This window comes from Bicyclus anynana, chromosome 8 (genome assembly GCF_947172395.1).
Source record: "Bicyclus anynana chromosome 8, ilBicAnyn1.1, whole genome shotgun sequence".
NCBI lineage: Eukaryota > Metazoa > Arthropoda > Insecta > Lepidoptera > Nymphalidae > Bicyclus > Bicyclus anynana.
Genome location: NC_069090.1, coordinates 152,470 through 160,366, shown reverse-complemented (window position 1 = coordinate 160,366; position 7,897 = coordinate 152,470). Strand labels below are relative to the sequence as shown.

Genomic DNA, 7,897 nt, shown 5'->3' with positions numbered 1-7,897 from the left:
TTTGAAAATTATAAGTATAAAAAGCTATTTTATTTTATAAAGACAAAGTATTTTGATTAATATTTTTTTATTTAATATTTTATTGTTAACAGTTTTCCTACTCAACGCAAGATGGCGTTAATATATTTCTATACTTAACAATAGGTGGCGCTGCGCGCAAAAATACCCGTTAGTAAAGCGTGGTTACAACCAAAGATTACAATGTATGTAATGTATGTTACAACCATCACCGTATAGTCCGCAAATGCAAAACCGCATTGGAGTAGCGTGGTGGGTCAGATTTCTGAATCCCCTTTTCTATAACAAGCGGGCCGTTAAAACAAGCTGATGGCGATGTTTTTACCAATAGGAAAAGTATTTAAGAATAGATTTTAAACATTTCATTTTATAACTGTTGGACGCCCGCGACTTCGTCCGCCCTTTGACACCCTTAATCCGGCCCTGTTGCAAAATCCGTTCTTAGCGGACGTCTACTAACAATAAACTACAGCTGTAAACCGTTGTGAAGGGTATGGACGCATGGTGGCACCACATTCTATACAATAAAATGGCTTAACTCTTAGCCTGCGCGGTAGAGAATGAGGGACGCCGGACATAGGTACATAGCGGCCCTGCGCTACGTCGGACGTGTACCTCACATGCCCTCAGAAACGTTTGTAGGCGAACGGTTTCCATTTCTATTCAGTATCCTTTAAATCGGTCCGTCAATAATTATAAGTAGGTACTCCTCTAGTAAAGAGATACCTCAGTACCAAGTCGTTTAAATGCAAGTTTTTTAGGAGTCCAGGGTTCACAAAATTAGGTTTCGTAACTACTTACCCACTTCAATATTGTAGAGCGTATAAGATCGTACGGTCTACAATGTAGCCGTCGGTCGCGTCGCTCTCTCCCTGCTCGTGCTCGGTTCTTTCATTGGATGCATTTCAGATTGTTACCGTTTTCAATAGATATCAATCGATTTTGCTTTTTTTTGTAACTATTGTTAAAAATCGCTAACCCTAATCAACACCAGGTGCTAAATGGGGTAAAAAAGAAAAAAAGCAACCCCATTGTAGTCGGTAATCCTACCCCGCGCGGCACCCCTTCTAGTTTTTTGCCACGGCTTTGAAAATGCAATTCAAACTGGTGCAAAAACGTTCAAATTTTTACTTTAACATTTTACGAATTTATAAATAAGTAACTGCAGGGTCAACATTGCAGTGAGACATACAACAAGACAAATAATTTAGGTTACCAATAGAGGAAAGAAGCAGGAAGATCTTGATTTTTTTAAAGTTACAATTTTTGACACAGAACCTTTTCTTTGGGCCGTTGTATAAAATAAAAACTATGGGCCGTGTACTGGAGCAGTGGCACCAGACGCAGCGAGGATCTGATTCTGAAGCAAATGTATCTACTCGTACTTTGCGTAGATCTAGTCATTTTGTATCTTTGTGTATCTGATGGCCACGACCGCGGGCCGCTGCACCGCCGGGGCAGACCTGAGCCAGTTCAAATATAATACTTTCTTAAATAGATTGTTTAAGCGGATAAGCGGGCAAGAAAGCAGGTACGCGAGCAGTGTTGCAAGATCATACCGACACTTCTTACACTTATAGCCAGCTTATAGCATTAGGTGCAACATCATTTTATCAACTTGATAATATTTACTAACCCTCGGTGATAGAGTGGTTAGCTTGTGTCCACGTAATAAGAGGTCCTGGGTTACAATTCCGAGATATCAACAATTATTTATTATTATTATCACTCGCCTAGCTGCATTAGAGTGGTGGGTCTTAGCTTGAAATTTCGTTGTGTAGGGAGTTTGGTTAAGTTGCTAATTGTTATGCCAATTTAACTTCTTAATTTTGACAGAGTAAAATAAAAAATATAAATTAGTAGCTACTAGCAGCACCCCACAGTTTCACCCGCGTCTCCTTCACCGTGAGAACTATAATAAAGCCTCTGTTCTTGATAATGTAGCTTTCAATTGGTGAATGAATTGTTAAAATTGGTTCAGTAGTTTTTGTGTTTATTCGTTATCTTTCCTTTATAATATTAGTGTAGATAATATGTCCTCTACGCTTACCGACTTCACATGAGTCAAGGTGAGACTAACACTGTGCATTCTGAGATGCTTGCAGGACATCGGGGCTGAAGTAATAAAAACACAAGCTATTCATTTTCATTTTTATTTTGGTGACACATAACATTATATACATATAAACAAGACGACGAGGCCGTCCGTGCGCGTCCACGCAGTGCCGGCCGTCACACGGTGCCCACAGCACAGGCTTGGCTGTGGGTCCCCTGTTTACATACATTAGACACGACCTTCACTGCGTACGACGCGCACGACACCGCACCACGTAATTCACTCGCCCCCCTACAGTCTTTGCACAGCGCGACAGTCGCGTATTACAGATGCGATTGACGCGACTGAATGTAAAATGTCTCAGTTTGTCGTGTGCAAATGCTGCCAGCGTTATTGTCAAATTATAAGAAAAGTTGTGAAGATCCTTTCAATACAATGTTATCTTACAACTTAACTTTCGTTTGACTGTACAGGAAATCTTAATGAACTAGGCGGAATCTTAAAATTATAGTAGCACCCCTTCGGTATCGGTGCAGAGGTTCGGCCTGGGCGCGCAGAGGACGACCACTTGTTCATCAAATTAATGTTGCTTGTATCTAAGTAATCGATACTGCCAAGTTGACAACGTCTGTCAACAAGTGAACAGATCTCAGAGTTGCGTCGACAACATCCTGTTGGGACAAACGAGCAGCAGCTCCACACCCTCAGCAGCACATCTCGTGCTGCACGCGACACCACACGGCGGTGCTCTGTCACATCGACAGACGACTGACTCATCCGACTGTTCGAGCCGACACCGTCTGCGACAGGCCGTCCATCTGCCCCGGCCCTCTGGTGTGTACACACATACTTATTACCACATGATACACATGAGCACGTGAAGTGATGATGATGAGTTACATCTCTCCGTTTGCGCCTGGGACCGGTGACGCTGCGGTCCAAAGCGCAAACGCAAGTTTACACACATGCCACGCTGCCAGCAGGACGGCCCCGGCGACAGCGGCGCTTGCTCCGACAGCGCTCGGCCTGCCGTGCGACGGTCGTGCTGGCAGCGGAGCGGCGCTATGTACGACCTATGCTACTGCTGCTGCAGACGTGTTCCGCTGCGGCGGCGGTCCCTCGTCGGCGCGCCGCCGGCCGGGAAAGTTAGCAGGCTATACAGTCTCTCCTCAGTGGTGTAATGCAGTACTATACAACCTACTACCTCACCCCGCCGGCGGCTGGTGCTGCTGCCGCTCCTGCCCGCACTGCGGCCGACGTCGGCGTCGGTTCCGACATCAAACCGCAATTTGCGGGAACTCTTGAAGATATCATCGTCGGTATGTCGAGCGCAATACTTTTACAGAATTAAACATAATTTGATGTAAACATTTCGATATCATATTGTTTACAGAATCTGGTGAATCACTGTTGACGTAGCGTATAGTGACGGCTGAAGGTAGTTTATCAAAACCTCAGACACTGCAGGAAGCCACGAGTGATATATCGAAATGTTTGCACAAAAATGTCTTACACAGTTAGTTAGTTTACCATAAATGTTGTTTGAAATCTAACACATCTAAACACCGCTAAGTTTTACACAAACCTGAAAATTTTATATAAACTTCTAAGTCTAAGCAATCAAATAAAATAGTGCCAGCCTTTGTACAATATTTACAACAACGACGTTCCCCGTGGACAAAGTAAATGCAAATAATCATAACAAAATAAATAAGAATTAATTACAAATAACAACTAAAATGAATAACAAAACAGAAACATGTAAAAGAAATAAGTGTGAAGATAAAGTGCCGTGGACCGACAGCCTGCGAGAGCCAGACGCGCCTCGTTGTAGAGCTGACAGTTGGTGCGCTCGCGCCTGCCCCCGCTAGCGGGCGCCAATTGTGCAGTTTGGTCTGTGGTGGCTATGAAGTAAAGCAGTTTCAAGGGTTTCATTGTTTTTGTGTTTGTTACCTCATAATTTCTTCATTTCTTAACCAATTTTGAAGGTTTTTTTTGCTTGAAATAGATTAATTGATTCAGATTCCAGATTGGTCCCATTTAATTATCATGAAAATCGGTTCAGTAATTTCGTGTTAAAATGAAAATAACGAAATTGCCCGTACTGTGGCGCTTGCGTTCACTTTGCTAGGACACACTAAAAATCAGAAAAATAAAATCTTTTTAACAAAAAAAATTGAACTGACTTCAAAAATAAATTAAAAAGCCAAAAATAACATCATGTATGCTACCTTTAGATCACTTTGAAGTCGGTTAAAGTTTTTTGTTAAAAAGACTTTTTTAAGATTTTATTCGGCATACATAATATGAGAAACTATGTCTCCAATCGTCAGTCACCAAAGATTTTCAAGAACTTTAAACATTTGTAGCGAAGGGCTCAAGGGCTGCCACAATCTAGCGACTGCAGACATGAATACTCACGATGTACCGCAGAAAAATTAAGAAAATTACGTTTTATTTGGAAAATCGAGGATGTGGAACTGCTACCCTCCAAAGTTACCACGTCCAAACTACACTATTGGCTACCGTAATTAGGTTCCTACGGTAGGAGCGTGGGCGGACTAACTTTCAGTTTTCCTAACATGAGGCAGGCACGTCTGGCTGCCGCAGTCCCGCGGTGCTACAAACAGCACAAAACAAAAGAAATGCAAACAAATAACCCTTGTGTGGAGGCGACGATGTCCAGCCTCTACTGCGCCCGCGTATCACCCAACTTGTGTGGGACACGCCCGCCCGCCCGCGCACTCCGGCCGGTGAGTGGTCACCGGCGCACACGCGGCGGTGCGCAGGCCGGGCGGCCGTGTCGCCGTCGACTGTGCGCACAAGTTCGGATCTACGGGTTCCAGTTGAGGAGGCCTTTGCTAGATAGCGACAGCCAATCAGAAAATTTCACAATTTTTTGATTCGCCACCGGGGAAAAGAAAATAAATTACGATCGACACAACGAAGCGACAAAAACATAAAGTTTCTAAATAAGGCAGACATGAAATTTAGGTATAATAAAAGAGAACATTAACAACAAAAGTGACATAAAGACAAAAATACAAAATATCTAAATAAGACGTGCGTAGATAAATTAATAAATATAAAATAAAAGTGAACGTTTAAAAACAGATAATACACCGAGTGACGTTCACTAAATAGTTATCCAGCAGCCAGCAGCGCCGACGTAGCTTCCAACATGTCGAGTAGTTTCTGTGACAGATTCCCTCACAGATGCTACTGAACATATTGTCATGCTGTTTCCAGGCGGCCGGCGCGTCGAACAGAGCTTTAATGTGCTTGGTCCCGTCGAGAGCGAAGGTACAAATTATTAAATGTGGTAAAACTGAATTCCATGTGGACCAGCTTGTTTACCTGCGCTAGCTTTTAAAAGTAACACATATTTTAACGTAATAAATTCTACAAAATATATCGTGAGCGAAGTCCTCGAAGACTGTACGATCTCGTTCCTCTTTCAACGTTCTAGTCTGAGAGTGCCCGGACTGCCAGGCTTCAATCCAGATTCAGAGAACTGCGTCGCTACTCTACTTTTGGCTGGTAAGAGACTTCGGCAGTGGCTAGCGATTTAGCGTTTCGGTATGATGTCGTGTCGAAACCGAATGCGGTGTGGATTGTTATCCTCCTCCTAACAAGTTAGTCCGCTTCCATCTAAGATTGCATCATCACTTACCATCGGGTGAGATAGGATAGGAACAGCAGTAGAGCCAAGAATTGTACAAAGAATAAACCGACTTCAAAAAGGATGTTTAAAAATGTAATCCGTATTTGTATATAGCCGTATGTTTGTATGTCCGTGTTTTTCTCAAAAACCAAGTTAAAATTTTGGGGTTTTGGGTTTTGATATGGGGGACTATTGAAGTAATTATCAAGGCAAGGATTTCATATTACACTATGAATGGTTCTTTGTGCACAATAATAACACTATCACACTAATATTATAAAGGCGACAGTTTGTGTATAAGTGTGTATGTTTGTTCAAAGTCAAAGTCAAAGTCAAAATTTATTTATTTCAAATAAGCTTAGTTTACAAGCTATTTCGAAACGGTTCCTCCTTTGTGCTGCGGCTACTGAAGCGATTTGGATGAAATTTGGAATGGAAATAGATTTTACTCTGGATTAACACATACCCGGAAAAATCCATGGTTCCCGCGGGATTTCTCAAAAACTGACGTCCACACGAACGAAGTCGCTTACGTTCGCTAGTTTATAATAAATCTCAAGCAAGTAAATGAACCTGTTCATAGTAACTAATTGGAGTTAATTTGCAATATTACAAATTTAAATATTACAACTACGTTCGCATCGAACAATATGACGATATAGTACAAGATCCGGCTTACGAAACATACACGCTCATCTGTTATTTATTTGGGATAGGAAATAAATGATAGAAAATATTCACATATTATAATTGCGGCAGGATAGTTTCAATGTTTAATTTTTTTAAACATTATAAAATACCGTAGTTACGACTATGATGATATAAAGGAAGAGCGAGACCTTCTGACACAGGTATTTACTTAAAAGAAGATCTTAGCCCTATTATTTAATGTAATGTTTAAAAAGAAAAAAAAAATCATTTTCATTTCTATTAAATTTGTTAAAAATTGCCTGCTTGCACACTGCAATTGTGGGATTGCCATAACTATATAAACACTTGAGTAATGTTATTAAAGTTATTTAGTCGTCCAATATGTCAAATGAAAGCTTATTTTATGCTTAATTTAACTGTATTAAACGCAATTTAACTAGGCAACCTATTTATCAATCATTTATTTTTTACCATTAATAAATTACTGACGAGGGTATACGATTATATTCTGATACTTACCGTATCTTAGCATTATATAGAACACAGAAGGTGATGTTGGCATGTTATGAAGGAGCTCCATACCCTACACCCTGGGCACAGGCCCTCGACGAGGGTTTCGCCCTGTCACTCGGTGGACCCGGCACCCGCCCAGCGAGTCCATGCAAAGCTAACAATAAGATACCACGTAAGTTGCTCTCGTCGAAGCAAGGACCATCACAGAAGGATCTTCTCCTTGTACTTCTCGTTCGGTGCGAGTGTGAGCCGAACGTTGCGTGTTGATGACGTCACGACTCAGCTCTGACGCCGCCTGAAAACGAGAAAAGGGTTTCTCTTATTACATTAGTTTGAGATTAATTGTCTAGTCTGTGAGCCAAACCTTTGTTATTTTATAAAAGATGAGATCTAGATAACTGTATTATAATTAGGTACTATATACCTATTATCTAGATTAGTATTTACTTTTTAAAGTAGAAGTTCTCTTAATGGTAATTGTTTTTAAATTCTTCCTTAGTACTATGTAGGTGTCTACAGTGCAAAACGAACCAATGCAGCATTTGTAGTTAACATTTATATATAGTCTAAGATCCGAATTTGAAACGACCTTCACCCATCTGTCACCCACATCTCGCAAGACTCCTATTTAGGCACATATTATAATAACTCGCAATCGTCCTGCACGGCGCACCGCATGCGTCGCGCGAGGCAGCAATGCTGACAATGTGTGACTTCCGCGCCGGAAGCTCGGCTTAAAAAGACCGTTATTTTGTACAGAAAAGTTCGCGAGAACTTGCTCCGTCCGCACAACCGTTCCCAGCCGCCGCCGGGACGCGGACGATTGCTTTACGAGCAATGTCACAACTAAAAACAATATAATATTGAACTTTATTATTTGTCTACTTCGAAATGTTTGCATGTCGCGTGACAAAACTTAATTGTATATACGAGTAGCTGTAATATGTTAAATCTAAATACATTTAATTAATTGAGCAAGTAGTAGGTGTTGCTAT

The 7,897-nt window shown here is 41.3% G+C and overlaps 1 long non-coding RNA gene across 4 annotated transcripts in view; it reads right to left on the bottom strand.

Annotated features, from left to right (window-relative positions):
* Window positions 1–2,157: 2,157 nt before the first annotated feature.
* The window catches only part of LOC112052367 (uncharacterized), a 100,051-nt gene continuing 94,311 nt past the window's right edge, over window positions 2,158–7,897 (bottom strand). For 3 of the 4 annotated variants that reach the window (XR_008251048.1, XR_008251049.1, XR_008251051.1), the window contains one exon: window positions 2,158–7,197. This is a non-coding gene — a long non-coding RNA (uncharacterized LOC112052367). The remainder of the gene's footprint in view (window positions 7,198–7,897) is intronic. The other variant, XR_008251050.1, reaches the window with a different exon arrangement.